Genomic DNA, 10,225 nt, shown 5'->3' with positions numbered 1-10,225 from the left:
AGATGGTCTCTCTCAAGCAACCCTGCAACCAAATAACAAAAAGTCTCTTGTGTCCCCAGCACACCCAATACAACGGTAAATTGTATAGGTGCACTAGTTCAGCGAAGAGATGGTGAAACAAGTGGTATATGGATAGTAGATAAAGGTATTTGTAATCTGAAATTATAAAAACAGCAAGGTAACAAGTGATAAAAGTGAGCGTAAACGGTATTGCAATGTGTTGAAACAAGGCCTAGGGTTCATGCTTTCACTAGTGCAAGTCCTCTCAACAATACTAACATAATTGGATCACATAACTATCCCTCAACATGCAACAAAGCGTCACTCCAAAGTCACTAATAGCGGAGAACGAATGAAGAAATTATGGTAGGATACGAAACCACCTCAAAGTTATTCTTTGCAATCAATCCGTTGGGCTATTCCTATAAGTGTCACAAACAGCCCTAGAGTTCGTACTAGAATTACACCTTAAGATACAAATCAACCAAAACCCTAATGTCACCTAGATACTCCAATGTCACCTCATGTATCCGTGGGCATGATTATACGATATGCATCACACAATCTTAGATTCATCTATTCAACCAACACAAAGGACCTCAAAGAGTGCCCCAAAGTTCTACCAGAGAATCACGACAAAAACGTGTGCCAACCCCTATGCATAGGTTCATGGGCGGAACCCGCAAGTTGATCACCAAAACATACATCAAGTGAATCACGTGATATCCCATTGTCCCCACAGATATCCACGGCAAGACATACATCAAGTGTTCTCAAATCTTTAAAGACTCAATCCGATAAGATTACTTCAAAGGAGAAACTCGATTCATTACAAGAGAGAAGAGGGGGGGGAAGAAACATCATAGGATCCAAATATAATAGCAAATCTCACGATACATCAAGATCATATCATCTCAAGAACACGAGAGAGAGAGAGAGATCAAACACAAAGCTACTGGTACATACCCTCAGCCCCGAGGCAGAACTACTCCCTCCTCATCATGGGGAGCACCGGGATGATGAAGATGGCCACCGGAGAAGGATTGCCCCCTCCGACAGAGTGCCGGAAGGGGTCTAGATTGGTTTTCGGTGGCTACGGAGGCTTCTGGCGGCAGAACTCCCGATCTATTATGCTCACGGATGTTTTTAGGGTATATGGAGATATATAGGCAGAAGAAGTACGTCAGGGGGGCCACGAGGGGCTCACGAGGGTGGAGGGCGCGCCCAGGGGGGTGGGCGCGCCCCCTGCCTCGTGACCTCCTCGTAGGTTCCTCGACGTGCACTCCAAGTCTTCTGGGCTTCTTTCCTTAAAAAAATGAGTTCCGTGAAGTTTCAGATCAATTGGATTCCATTTGATTTTGCTTTTCTTCGAAACCCTAAAATAGGGTAAAAACAGAAACTGGCACTAGGCTCTGGGTTAATAGGTTAGTCCCAAAAATGATATAAAAGTGTATAATAAAGCCCATAAACATTAAAAACAGTAGAAATATAGCATGGAGAAATCAATAATTATAGATACATTGGAGACGTATCAACCTGCCGGTGGATTCCATCTCCTCTTGGTCGGACCTGTGCCACGAGTTTGTTGGCGCCTTTACCGGAGGCCATCAAACTCCTGGCCAGGCAAGTGATTTGCATCTCATCCCCCAAAAGGATGGCGAATCCTTGCGCAAGTACATTCAGATATTTAGCCATGTGCAGTACACCATCCCAGATGTTCATCCTCTCGCTGTCATTAGCGCGTTCCATCAGAACATGCGCAACCACAAGATGCATGAAGAGCTGGCCACGAACAAGGTTAGGGATGTTGCCGAACTGTATGTTTTGGCCGACAGATGTGCTCGTGCTGAAGAAGGAAGGAAGTACCCCAGCACAGATGCCAGCACGGGAAGCGATTCTGGAGACGAACACGCCGTCGCCCCGGCAAGGAAGGGCCGACGGTGTAATAGGAAGCGCAGGGGCAAGACCTTGCTTGCCGTCAAGGAATCCGGCAACCCCGACATCACCAAGAAGGCCAAGGTCGACAACCCTGGCAAAGAGGTTGCCGGGTGTGCCGCCTGCCAGGCCTTCGCGGCCGCCAACAATCCGAAGGGCTCCGACAAGCAATACTGCAAGATCCATCGCACCAAGGGCCATGATGTCCAAAACTACCGGCAAGTTGAGCAACTTGTGGAGAGGTAGAAAGCTGAGTATGAAAGACGGGATAAGGAGAAGGGCTAGGATGGTGCTAAGGGCTCCGGCAGGAAGCGTGGTGGCCGAGAGGGTCGACACAGCAAGGAAAAGCAGCAAGAGAGGCCTACTCGAGGCCGCGACAAGAAAGAGGGGGATGATGACTGCGAAGAGGAAGATGAGTCTAGTGACCAAGAATTTTAGAAGGCCACAGAAGCCATGTGCATCGATGGTGGCACCTCATTGCATTCTTCTCACCGCCAGCTTAAACAGTGGGCACGCGAGATCAATGCGACAAAGCCATCGATCGACACCCAGAAGGCACTGAAATGGTCCAACACGCCTATGATTTTCGACGCTGAGGATCACCTTGATCCCACAACTGCGGTCGGGTGCTTGCCATTGTTGGTTTCGCAAAAAATTCGCAACCTCAAGGTGACGAAAATTCTAGTGGACGGTTGGGCCAGTCTGAACTTGATCTCGCCACAAGTGATTAAGAGGGTGCAAATTCCCAAGGGAGATCTCGAGGAGGTGGGCACTTTTCAAGGTATCAACCTAGGGAGAAGCCAGCCCAAGGGTAAGCTCACATTACCAGTTATGTTTTTGTGGCGAGCTAAACTACAGGATAGAGAAGATCGTTTTTGATGTAGCCAAGATCCCGTTGCCATATAATGGGATCCTTGGCCATCCAGCACCGGCCAAATTTATATAGAATTCCTTATTTAGCCCTTTCTTAAATTTTGGTTCCCTTTTTGGCCCTAAAAATTTATTTTTTCCTTCTTTGACACCATAACTTTATTTTTCTTCCTTCCATGACACTTCTGTCGCTCTTTGCCGTTAACACTGTCAACTATGATAGGAAAAGTCGTTTTTACCCCTTCTTCATAGCACGCTAAAAAAAGAAAAACGAACCCCCCTTCTGGCCCCGATTCCCCTTCTCCTCCCCGAGACCTAAACCTAGCGCTGCACCTAGTGGCGGCGGCGCGAGCGAGGCACCCAGCGGTGGCGGCGCTAGCGAGGCACCCAGCGGCGACGCATGGAGGAGGGCGAGGTGGAAGAGGGCCATGCGCGAGGCGTCCATGGAGGACGGGCGAGGCGACCATGGTGGGGAGGCGGGTGGCGGCCAACTCCTAGAGGACGGGAGAGGCGGCCATGGTCGGGAGGCAGGGGGCGGCCAACCCCTGGAGGACGGGAAAGGCGGCCATGGTGGGGAGGCAGGGGGCCAAGTATCACCAAGGGATGCGGCTACATCGGCTTGTCTAGATGGGTGAGTCATCTCTTCTTTAAATTTGACAGAGTACTTAGAGATGGCTTTGAAGATTACTTAGAGATGGATCCCAAATGCAACATATTTGCTGCACCTCTCTTCTAGATTTGTCAAAATGCAACAGATTACTTAGGAGTTTCATTTAGAGATGATAACTTGGTGCAAAATATGAACTTAGAGATGGATCCCAAATTCAACTCATGATTAAGTTTATTTGGTGTTTATAGGATGGATCAAAATTCAACTTATGTGCTGAAAATCAATTTTCTTGCCAACCCAAAAAAGGCTAGAAAGGATATCAAATGCTTTTGTTTTGATAAGGTTATTTATTCTGACTTAACAAATTATAAGGACTTGGTTGATTCAATCGTAGTGCACTACTCGGCTCGTTATTTGGAAGTTGCACATGTTTAGTACTATGATGATGTTCTTAAAATCTACCCTGAAGTAACATCTGACCAAGAATTGGTGTCGATGTTTGAGAAAAACTCTAAGACAAAGGTTGTGCACATGTTTGTTGCATATTGTGATCCATCGGAACCATATGAGCTTATAACGGAGTGGCATAGTGATGCGCATAGCCAACCTAACAACATAGAACAAGATGATGATGATTATCTTCACAACCCAATACCTGAGAGTGAGCATCTTGGTGTTGATGAGGAAAATATTTATTTAGAGGATGAACCTGTACCTCTTATCATGGTTCCTTGTTCCAACAAAGAACAGGACAAAGACTATGTTCCTGATCATGAGAGCGTGGCTGAGAGCGAGGTTGAAAGCGAGGATGAGAATGAGGATGAGAGCATGTCAGAGGTTGAAGTAGAGGAAGATGAGGAATATCACGAGGCAGATCCTCCAATGAATATAATAAATTAGATCCTCCAATGAACGAAGGAAGAAAATATCCCAATATGGCAGAGTTTAAATTGGCGCTTTCTCAACATGCAATCAAACATGAATTTGAGTTTGACACCGAAAAGAGTGCAGCACATAGGTTCAGAGCTTATTGTTAAAGAAGGGATGAAGATAATTGTCCATGGAGGATATATGCTTCTACAATGGAAGATGAGTGCAGAGTAATGGTAATTTTCTAACTTTACTCATGTGTGCTTAATTTGTGGTCATGGTCTTTACTCTAGTACTAATTTTCTATGTTCATCTTTTGTAGGTGAGAAAGAACCCTTGTGGTCATGATTGCTCTAGTACAAAAAGAAAAAATAAGTTGAAGAATGCAAACAAGCGGTGGATATGTGAGCACGTGAAGGACTAGATAATTGAGGATGCAACTCCAAGACCAAAGGCATTGCGAAAGAAGCTTAAAGAGCATCATGGAATCGACATCAACTCTAAGAGAGTCTATATGGGTAAGCTATTAGGCTTGAAGGAACTATATGGTGATTGGGATACAAGCTTTGTTAATTTGTATAGTTTCAAGGCGCAAATTGAAAGTTGCTGCCCCGGTAGCATAATGATCATTGATCATCACACAATAAAAGATAAAATCAGATATAAAAGAATTTTTATTCCTTTGAAGCCTTGCATCGATGGGTTCCTTAATGGACGCAGGCCATACTTGGCAGTAGATAGCACCTTCTTGACAGGCAGGTTCAAGGCGCAGCTGGCTAGTGCTACCGCCGTTGATGGCCATAGTTGGATGTATCCAGTTTGTATGGGTGTTTTCGATTCTGAAACTAATGAGAATTGGACCTGGTTCATGCAAATGGTTCGACAAGCCATTGGATCCCCAAGGGGTTTAACCATATGCACTGATGCTGGGCAACCAATGATGACAGGTGTAAAAGAAGTGTTCCTAGAGGCTGAACATAGGGAATGTATGTTTCACTTGATGTCCAACTTCAAGAAGAAGTTTCATGGGAAGGTGTTTGATCACCACGTTTGGGCTGCTGCTTATTCATGGAACCCCTATATATTTCAAAAAAATGGGCTGCAATGGACATAGCAAAGCCAGCGGCAACTGCATATCTTAGGAGGTGGCACACTAGGTTGTGGTCTAGGAGTCAGTTCTCCACAATTTCCAAGGTGGATTATGTTACAAACAACTTGGCTGAGTGCTTCAATAATTGGATTAAGCATCACAAGTCCTTGAACTTGGATGACTTCTTTGATAAGGTTAGGCAAATGATTATGATCATGTTGAACCAAAGGAGGAAAGTAGCAAGGAAGTTGGTTGGGTTGATTCTTCCCCACATAATTAAGAAGTTGAATGTAGAGAATTAAACTTGGAGGTGGTAGAAAGCTCAGAAGAAGTCGCTAAAGTGACAACATTAGGAGGCAGCGGCTTTAGGTTTGTGGTCAACTTGCTTGATAGGACATGTTCTTATAGACAATGGCAAGTTTCTGGCCTTCCTTGCAAGCATGGTCTAGCATTTATCACATCTCTTATCAATGCACACATACAGAATTATGTGGACTTGTATTACTCCATTGACAAATTTAGGGCAGCCTATGACCAACTAATTCCTGCCATGGTTGACAAGAACCAATGGCCTAAATCTGACCATGGATTCTTCATGTTTCCACCACTACTAAAATCCATGGAGGGTAGGCATAAAACTAAGAGGTATAAAGGCTGCAGTGAGAAGAAAAGAAAAAGCGGCCAACACTTATGCCCTATTTGTAAGGACTATGGGCATCATTGGCATAAATGCAAGAAGGGTAACCCAGCTGACATTGCTACTATTTTAGCTGTGACGTACTAAATTTAACTGTGTAACTTGCCTCACTTGCATTTTTTTGTAAGCAGCCATAGATGTTAACTATTTTTTTGTTGCTCATGTAGAGGACCACCAAAGAAGAGGGAAAAGACCACCAAAGCATCAATTGTGCCTTACGAGGATGATGCTCCAGCATCCTCTATGTGCTTTCTGCCAAGGTTAGCCACTTTACACTCATGCTCATAATTATATGAAATCTGTGTTTGAGTTCTTAGTAACTTCTCACAATAGCCAAAGCTTGGAACCTACAACTACGAAAAAGAGAAAACATGATAACTCAATTACTGGAGCATCAAAAAGGTAAGAACTAGTTTTGAATTTTGTAGTAGATTAGATGAAAGCTTGGTTTTGCATTCTAATTGCATTCTTCTCACTATAGCCAAATGTTGGAGAAAACAACTAAGGGAAAGGGACTAAATCTGGATCTAGAGTAGCAAAAAGGTAACCTATGGTTGTTTCCGAATTTTATGTTATGTTATGCATTGTTCTATTGTTAACCTGGGCTACTATATGAGATGTATGATGTGCTGCCATGAATGTGTATGTGTAGATCAAGAACTTAGCCCATTTAAGTGGCCAACAAGAAAGCATCTATTGCTTTGAAATTACATGCCAAAATAAAAGGCAAAGAGGTTGATGATAATTTGCCACACCTTCCTATGGTGCCACATGATAGCCCTGCAATGGGCACACATTGCAAAAAAATGAATCCTGCCAGCCCTGCAATGAGCACACGAAGCAAAAGGAGGCTTAGCTTGTGATTCTCATTGGACCCCTTTCCATATCATGGTTCATTTGGGAAACTTTTGAGCTGTTTATGTAATATATATGTGAACCTGGGCTTTTGTACGTGCTATATGTGACCTTCATGTCTTGTATTTGACATGATGTGAACCTGGACTATTATATGTGAACTCTATGTGAACCTGAATGTGTGTAGAGGACTAAATATGTGGACTGTTTCCGTATATGTGAACCTGGACCAAGTTTCTATGAACTTTTAATTTGCATACATGTGAATCTGCTCCAAGTATATTATAATTTGTGCATATATGAACTTACAGGGGATATATCATCAAAATACAAGGGAGGTGTTGTCCAATTATCCAATTAAAATTAAAGATGTGCTAAATAGCAGATTAGGTTTCATTTGGTAATGTATTCAAGACAAACAAATCACATCACCATTGCTTTTGACTTCTAGTTCACAATTTTGGTCAGAAACTACACCAAGGGTAAAAAGGACTTTTCATGTCAGATTTAACGGTGTTAGTTGCCAAAACTGACAGAAATATCATAGAGGGAACAAACTGAAGTTTGAGTGCCAGAACAGGAAGAATTTTTTTACTAGGGCCAGAAAGGGAACCAAAATTTAAGAAAGGGCCAAATAAGGAATTCTCTCCCATATTTATGGCAGCATCACATTACGCCTACAACACATTGAAGATGCCCAACCCAATGAGCATCATCACTGTCGGCTCCGACAAGAAGGATGCGCTCATCTATGCCGACGAGCTCTACCAGGAGGCGGTGGTGGCAATTGCTGCCAAGGCACTTGCTCCTACCACTGGAGCCCCCAAGGGGAAGAGGACCGGCAAGACCTCAGTCACCGGCAAGACTTCTGGCCCCGGCCAAGCCTCTTGCACCCACTCTGGCAAGTGCGCCTCCTCGGGGTTGTGCGTTTCCATTGAGGACGTGCCACGGAGCTCCACCGGCAAGAGCAAGAAAGCCAAGGCTGCACCACCGAAAACCAAGAAGGTGCCCATCAAGGACGACGACACGGGCGGAGATTTTACTATAAGCTCCACCCTCGATAGGAAATTGGAAAGCGCCTGTCGCCTTCCTGCAGGCGAATGTCAATGTGTTTGCATGGAAAGCATATGACATCCCCGGTGTTCCCAGGGAGGTGATTGAGCACCACCTTGATGTCCGTCTTCATGCACGACCCATCAAGCAGAAGGTCAGGAAGCAAGCTTTGGAGCGGCAAGAATTCATCATTGAGGAGATTAGGAAGTTGGAAGCTGCAGGCTTGGTCAGAGGAGTGCTCCACCCTATATGGGTGGCTAATCCGGTGGTGGTGCGCAAGGTGAATGGAAAGTGGAGGCTGTGCATTGATTATACAGATAACAATAAAGCCTGCCCAAAAGATCCTATCCCTTTGCCGCGCATTGACCAGATCGTGGACTCCACTGCCGGGTGCGACCTGTTTGTCATTCCTTGATGCCTATTCGGGATACCACCAAATCTTTATGACGAAGGAAGATAAAGAGAAGACCGCCTTCATCACCTCGTGTGGTACGTATTGTTTTATACGAATGCCTTTCGGGTTGAAAAGTGTTGGTTCGACATTTGCAAGAACAGTTTAGATTGGTTTTGAGCCCCAGCTCCATAGAAATATGTAGGCTTACATGGATGACATAGTGGTCAAAACCAAGGACAGGGCGACACTTGTACATGATTTGGAAGAAACATTTGCAAATTTGTGCAAGATCAACCTCAAGATCAACCCTAAGAAGTGTGTGTTCGGTGTCCCATCTGGCAAGCTTCTCGGGTTCTTTGTGTCTCAACAAGGGATTGAGGCGGACCCCAACAAGATCAAGGCAATTGAGCAGATTGAGACACCAAGGCGAGTCAAAGATGTGCGTCGGCTTGCTGGCTGCGTTACTACTCTAATTAGGTTCATCTCCAAATCTGGTGAGCACACCCTCCCCTTTCTCAAGATTTTGAAAAAGGCAGGGGTGACGAAATGGACCCCGGAGGTCGAGGCAGTGCTGCAGGATGTGGAGAGGTACCTCTCGTCTATGCCAATACTAGTTGTGCCTAAAGCGTAAGAGTTGTTGCTTCTATATCTAGAGGCAACGAATCAAGTGGTTAGTGTTGCACTAGTGGCGTAGAGGGAAGCGGGCGAAGAGGCGGTAGCGGTGGCAAGGCTGTTGGATGACGAGCCAGAGGTCCCCCGACAGGGTCTGGTGCCGCCAAGGCCAAACCCCGACAGAGTCTGGTGCCGCCAAGGCCAGACCCCCGGCAGAGTCTGGTGCCGGCAAGGCAGGATCCGCACAAGCAAACGAAGTGATACAAAGGAAGAAGATGATGTAGCACCCAGTCTACTTTGTCAGATACCTCTTGCAGGGGGCTAGATCTAGGTACTCTAGTGTGCAGAAGTTGATCTTCGTCCTCCTTATGGCCTTGAGGAAATTGCGTCATTATTTTCAAGCACATGAGATCACGGTCATCACTCGCTTCCCATTGCAACGGATCTTGGACAACCCAGATGCATCCGGAAGGATTGTGGAATGGGCGTTGGAACTGTCAAGCTTTCGTCTCAGGTTTGAAAGCACTTTGACAATCCAGAGTAGGGTTTTGGAGGAGTTCATTGCAGAATGGACCTCAACGCCTAATGAAGAATTTCAAGAGACCACTCTCCCCGGCAAGGAAACAAGCCACAACTGGATTATGTACTTTAATGGGGTTTCTTGCTGCACGGCGCCGGTGCCGGCGTGCTGCTTGTCGCGCCCACAGGATAGCTCCTCAAGTAGGTAGTCCAAATGCACTTTCCTCGGGAGAGATTGATGACCAACACCGTGGAGTATGAGGGGCTGCTTGCCGGCCTCAGGATCGTGGTAGACCATGGGATCAAAAAGTTGATCATCAATGGGGATTCGCAACTCATAGTGAAGCAAGTGAACAAGGATTATCAGAGCCCGCTGATGGAAGCTTATGTAGATGGAGTGAGAAAGTTGGACGAGCGTTTTGATGGTCTACAAGCAGAGCATGTTCCTCAAGTTGAGAATAGTGTTGCTGATGACCTGTCAAAACGTGTTGCCCTCAAGTTACCTGTGGATCCAGCGACCTTTGTGCTCCAATTGACTCAGACATCCGTTGAACCATCGGCAGGACAGAATAAGAGAAAAAATTAGGCCTCGGTAAGTACTTTCCTGCTGGGCTCCCAGGAGCCGTCGGCAAGGATGTTGCCAGGCACGCCAAGCTTGCCGGGGAGCGACAGGCTCCGGCAGGGCCTCAAGCCCTTTCCGTTGAGACAACCACTCCCACG

General features: G+C 45.7%; 1 long non-coding RNA gene across 1 annotated transcript; it reads left to right on the top strand.

Moving 5' to 3' along the window:
- Positions 1–3,628: 3,628 nt before the first annotated feature.
- LOC119288936 lies at positions 3,629–7,136 on the top strand. The gene is made up of 6 exons (XR_005141363.1): positions 3,629–4,521; positions 4,608–4,803; positions 6,240–6,332; positions 6,406–6,474; positions 6,554–6,615; positions 6,725–7,136. It is a non-coding gene; the product is annotated as an uncharacterized LOC119288936 (long non-coding RNA).
- Positions 7,137–10,225: the final 3,089 nt, after the last annotated feature.

The sequence above is a fragment of the Triticum dicoccoides genome, chromosome 4A, assembly GCF_002162155.2.
Source record: "Triticum dicoccoides isolate Atlit2015 ecotype Zavitan chromosome 4A, WEW_v2.0, whole genome shotgun sequence".
NCBI classification, from domain to species: domain Eukaryota; kingdom Viridiplantae; phylum Streptophyta; class Magnoliopsida; order Poales; family Poaceae; genus Triticum; species Triticum dicoccoides.
Note: the sequence above shows the minus strand (reverse complement) of the source record. Positions and strands in the feature narration are given on the sequence as shown.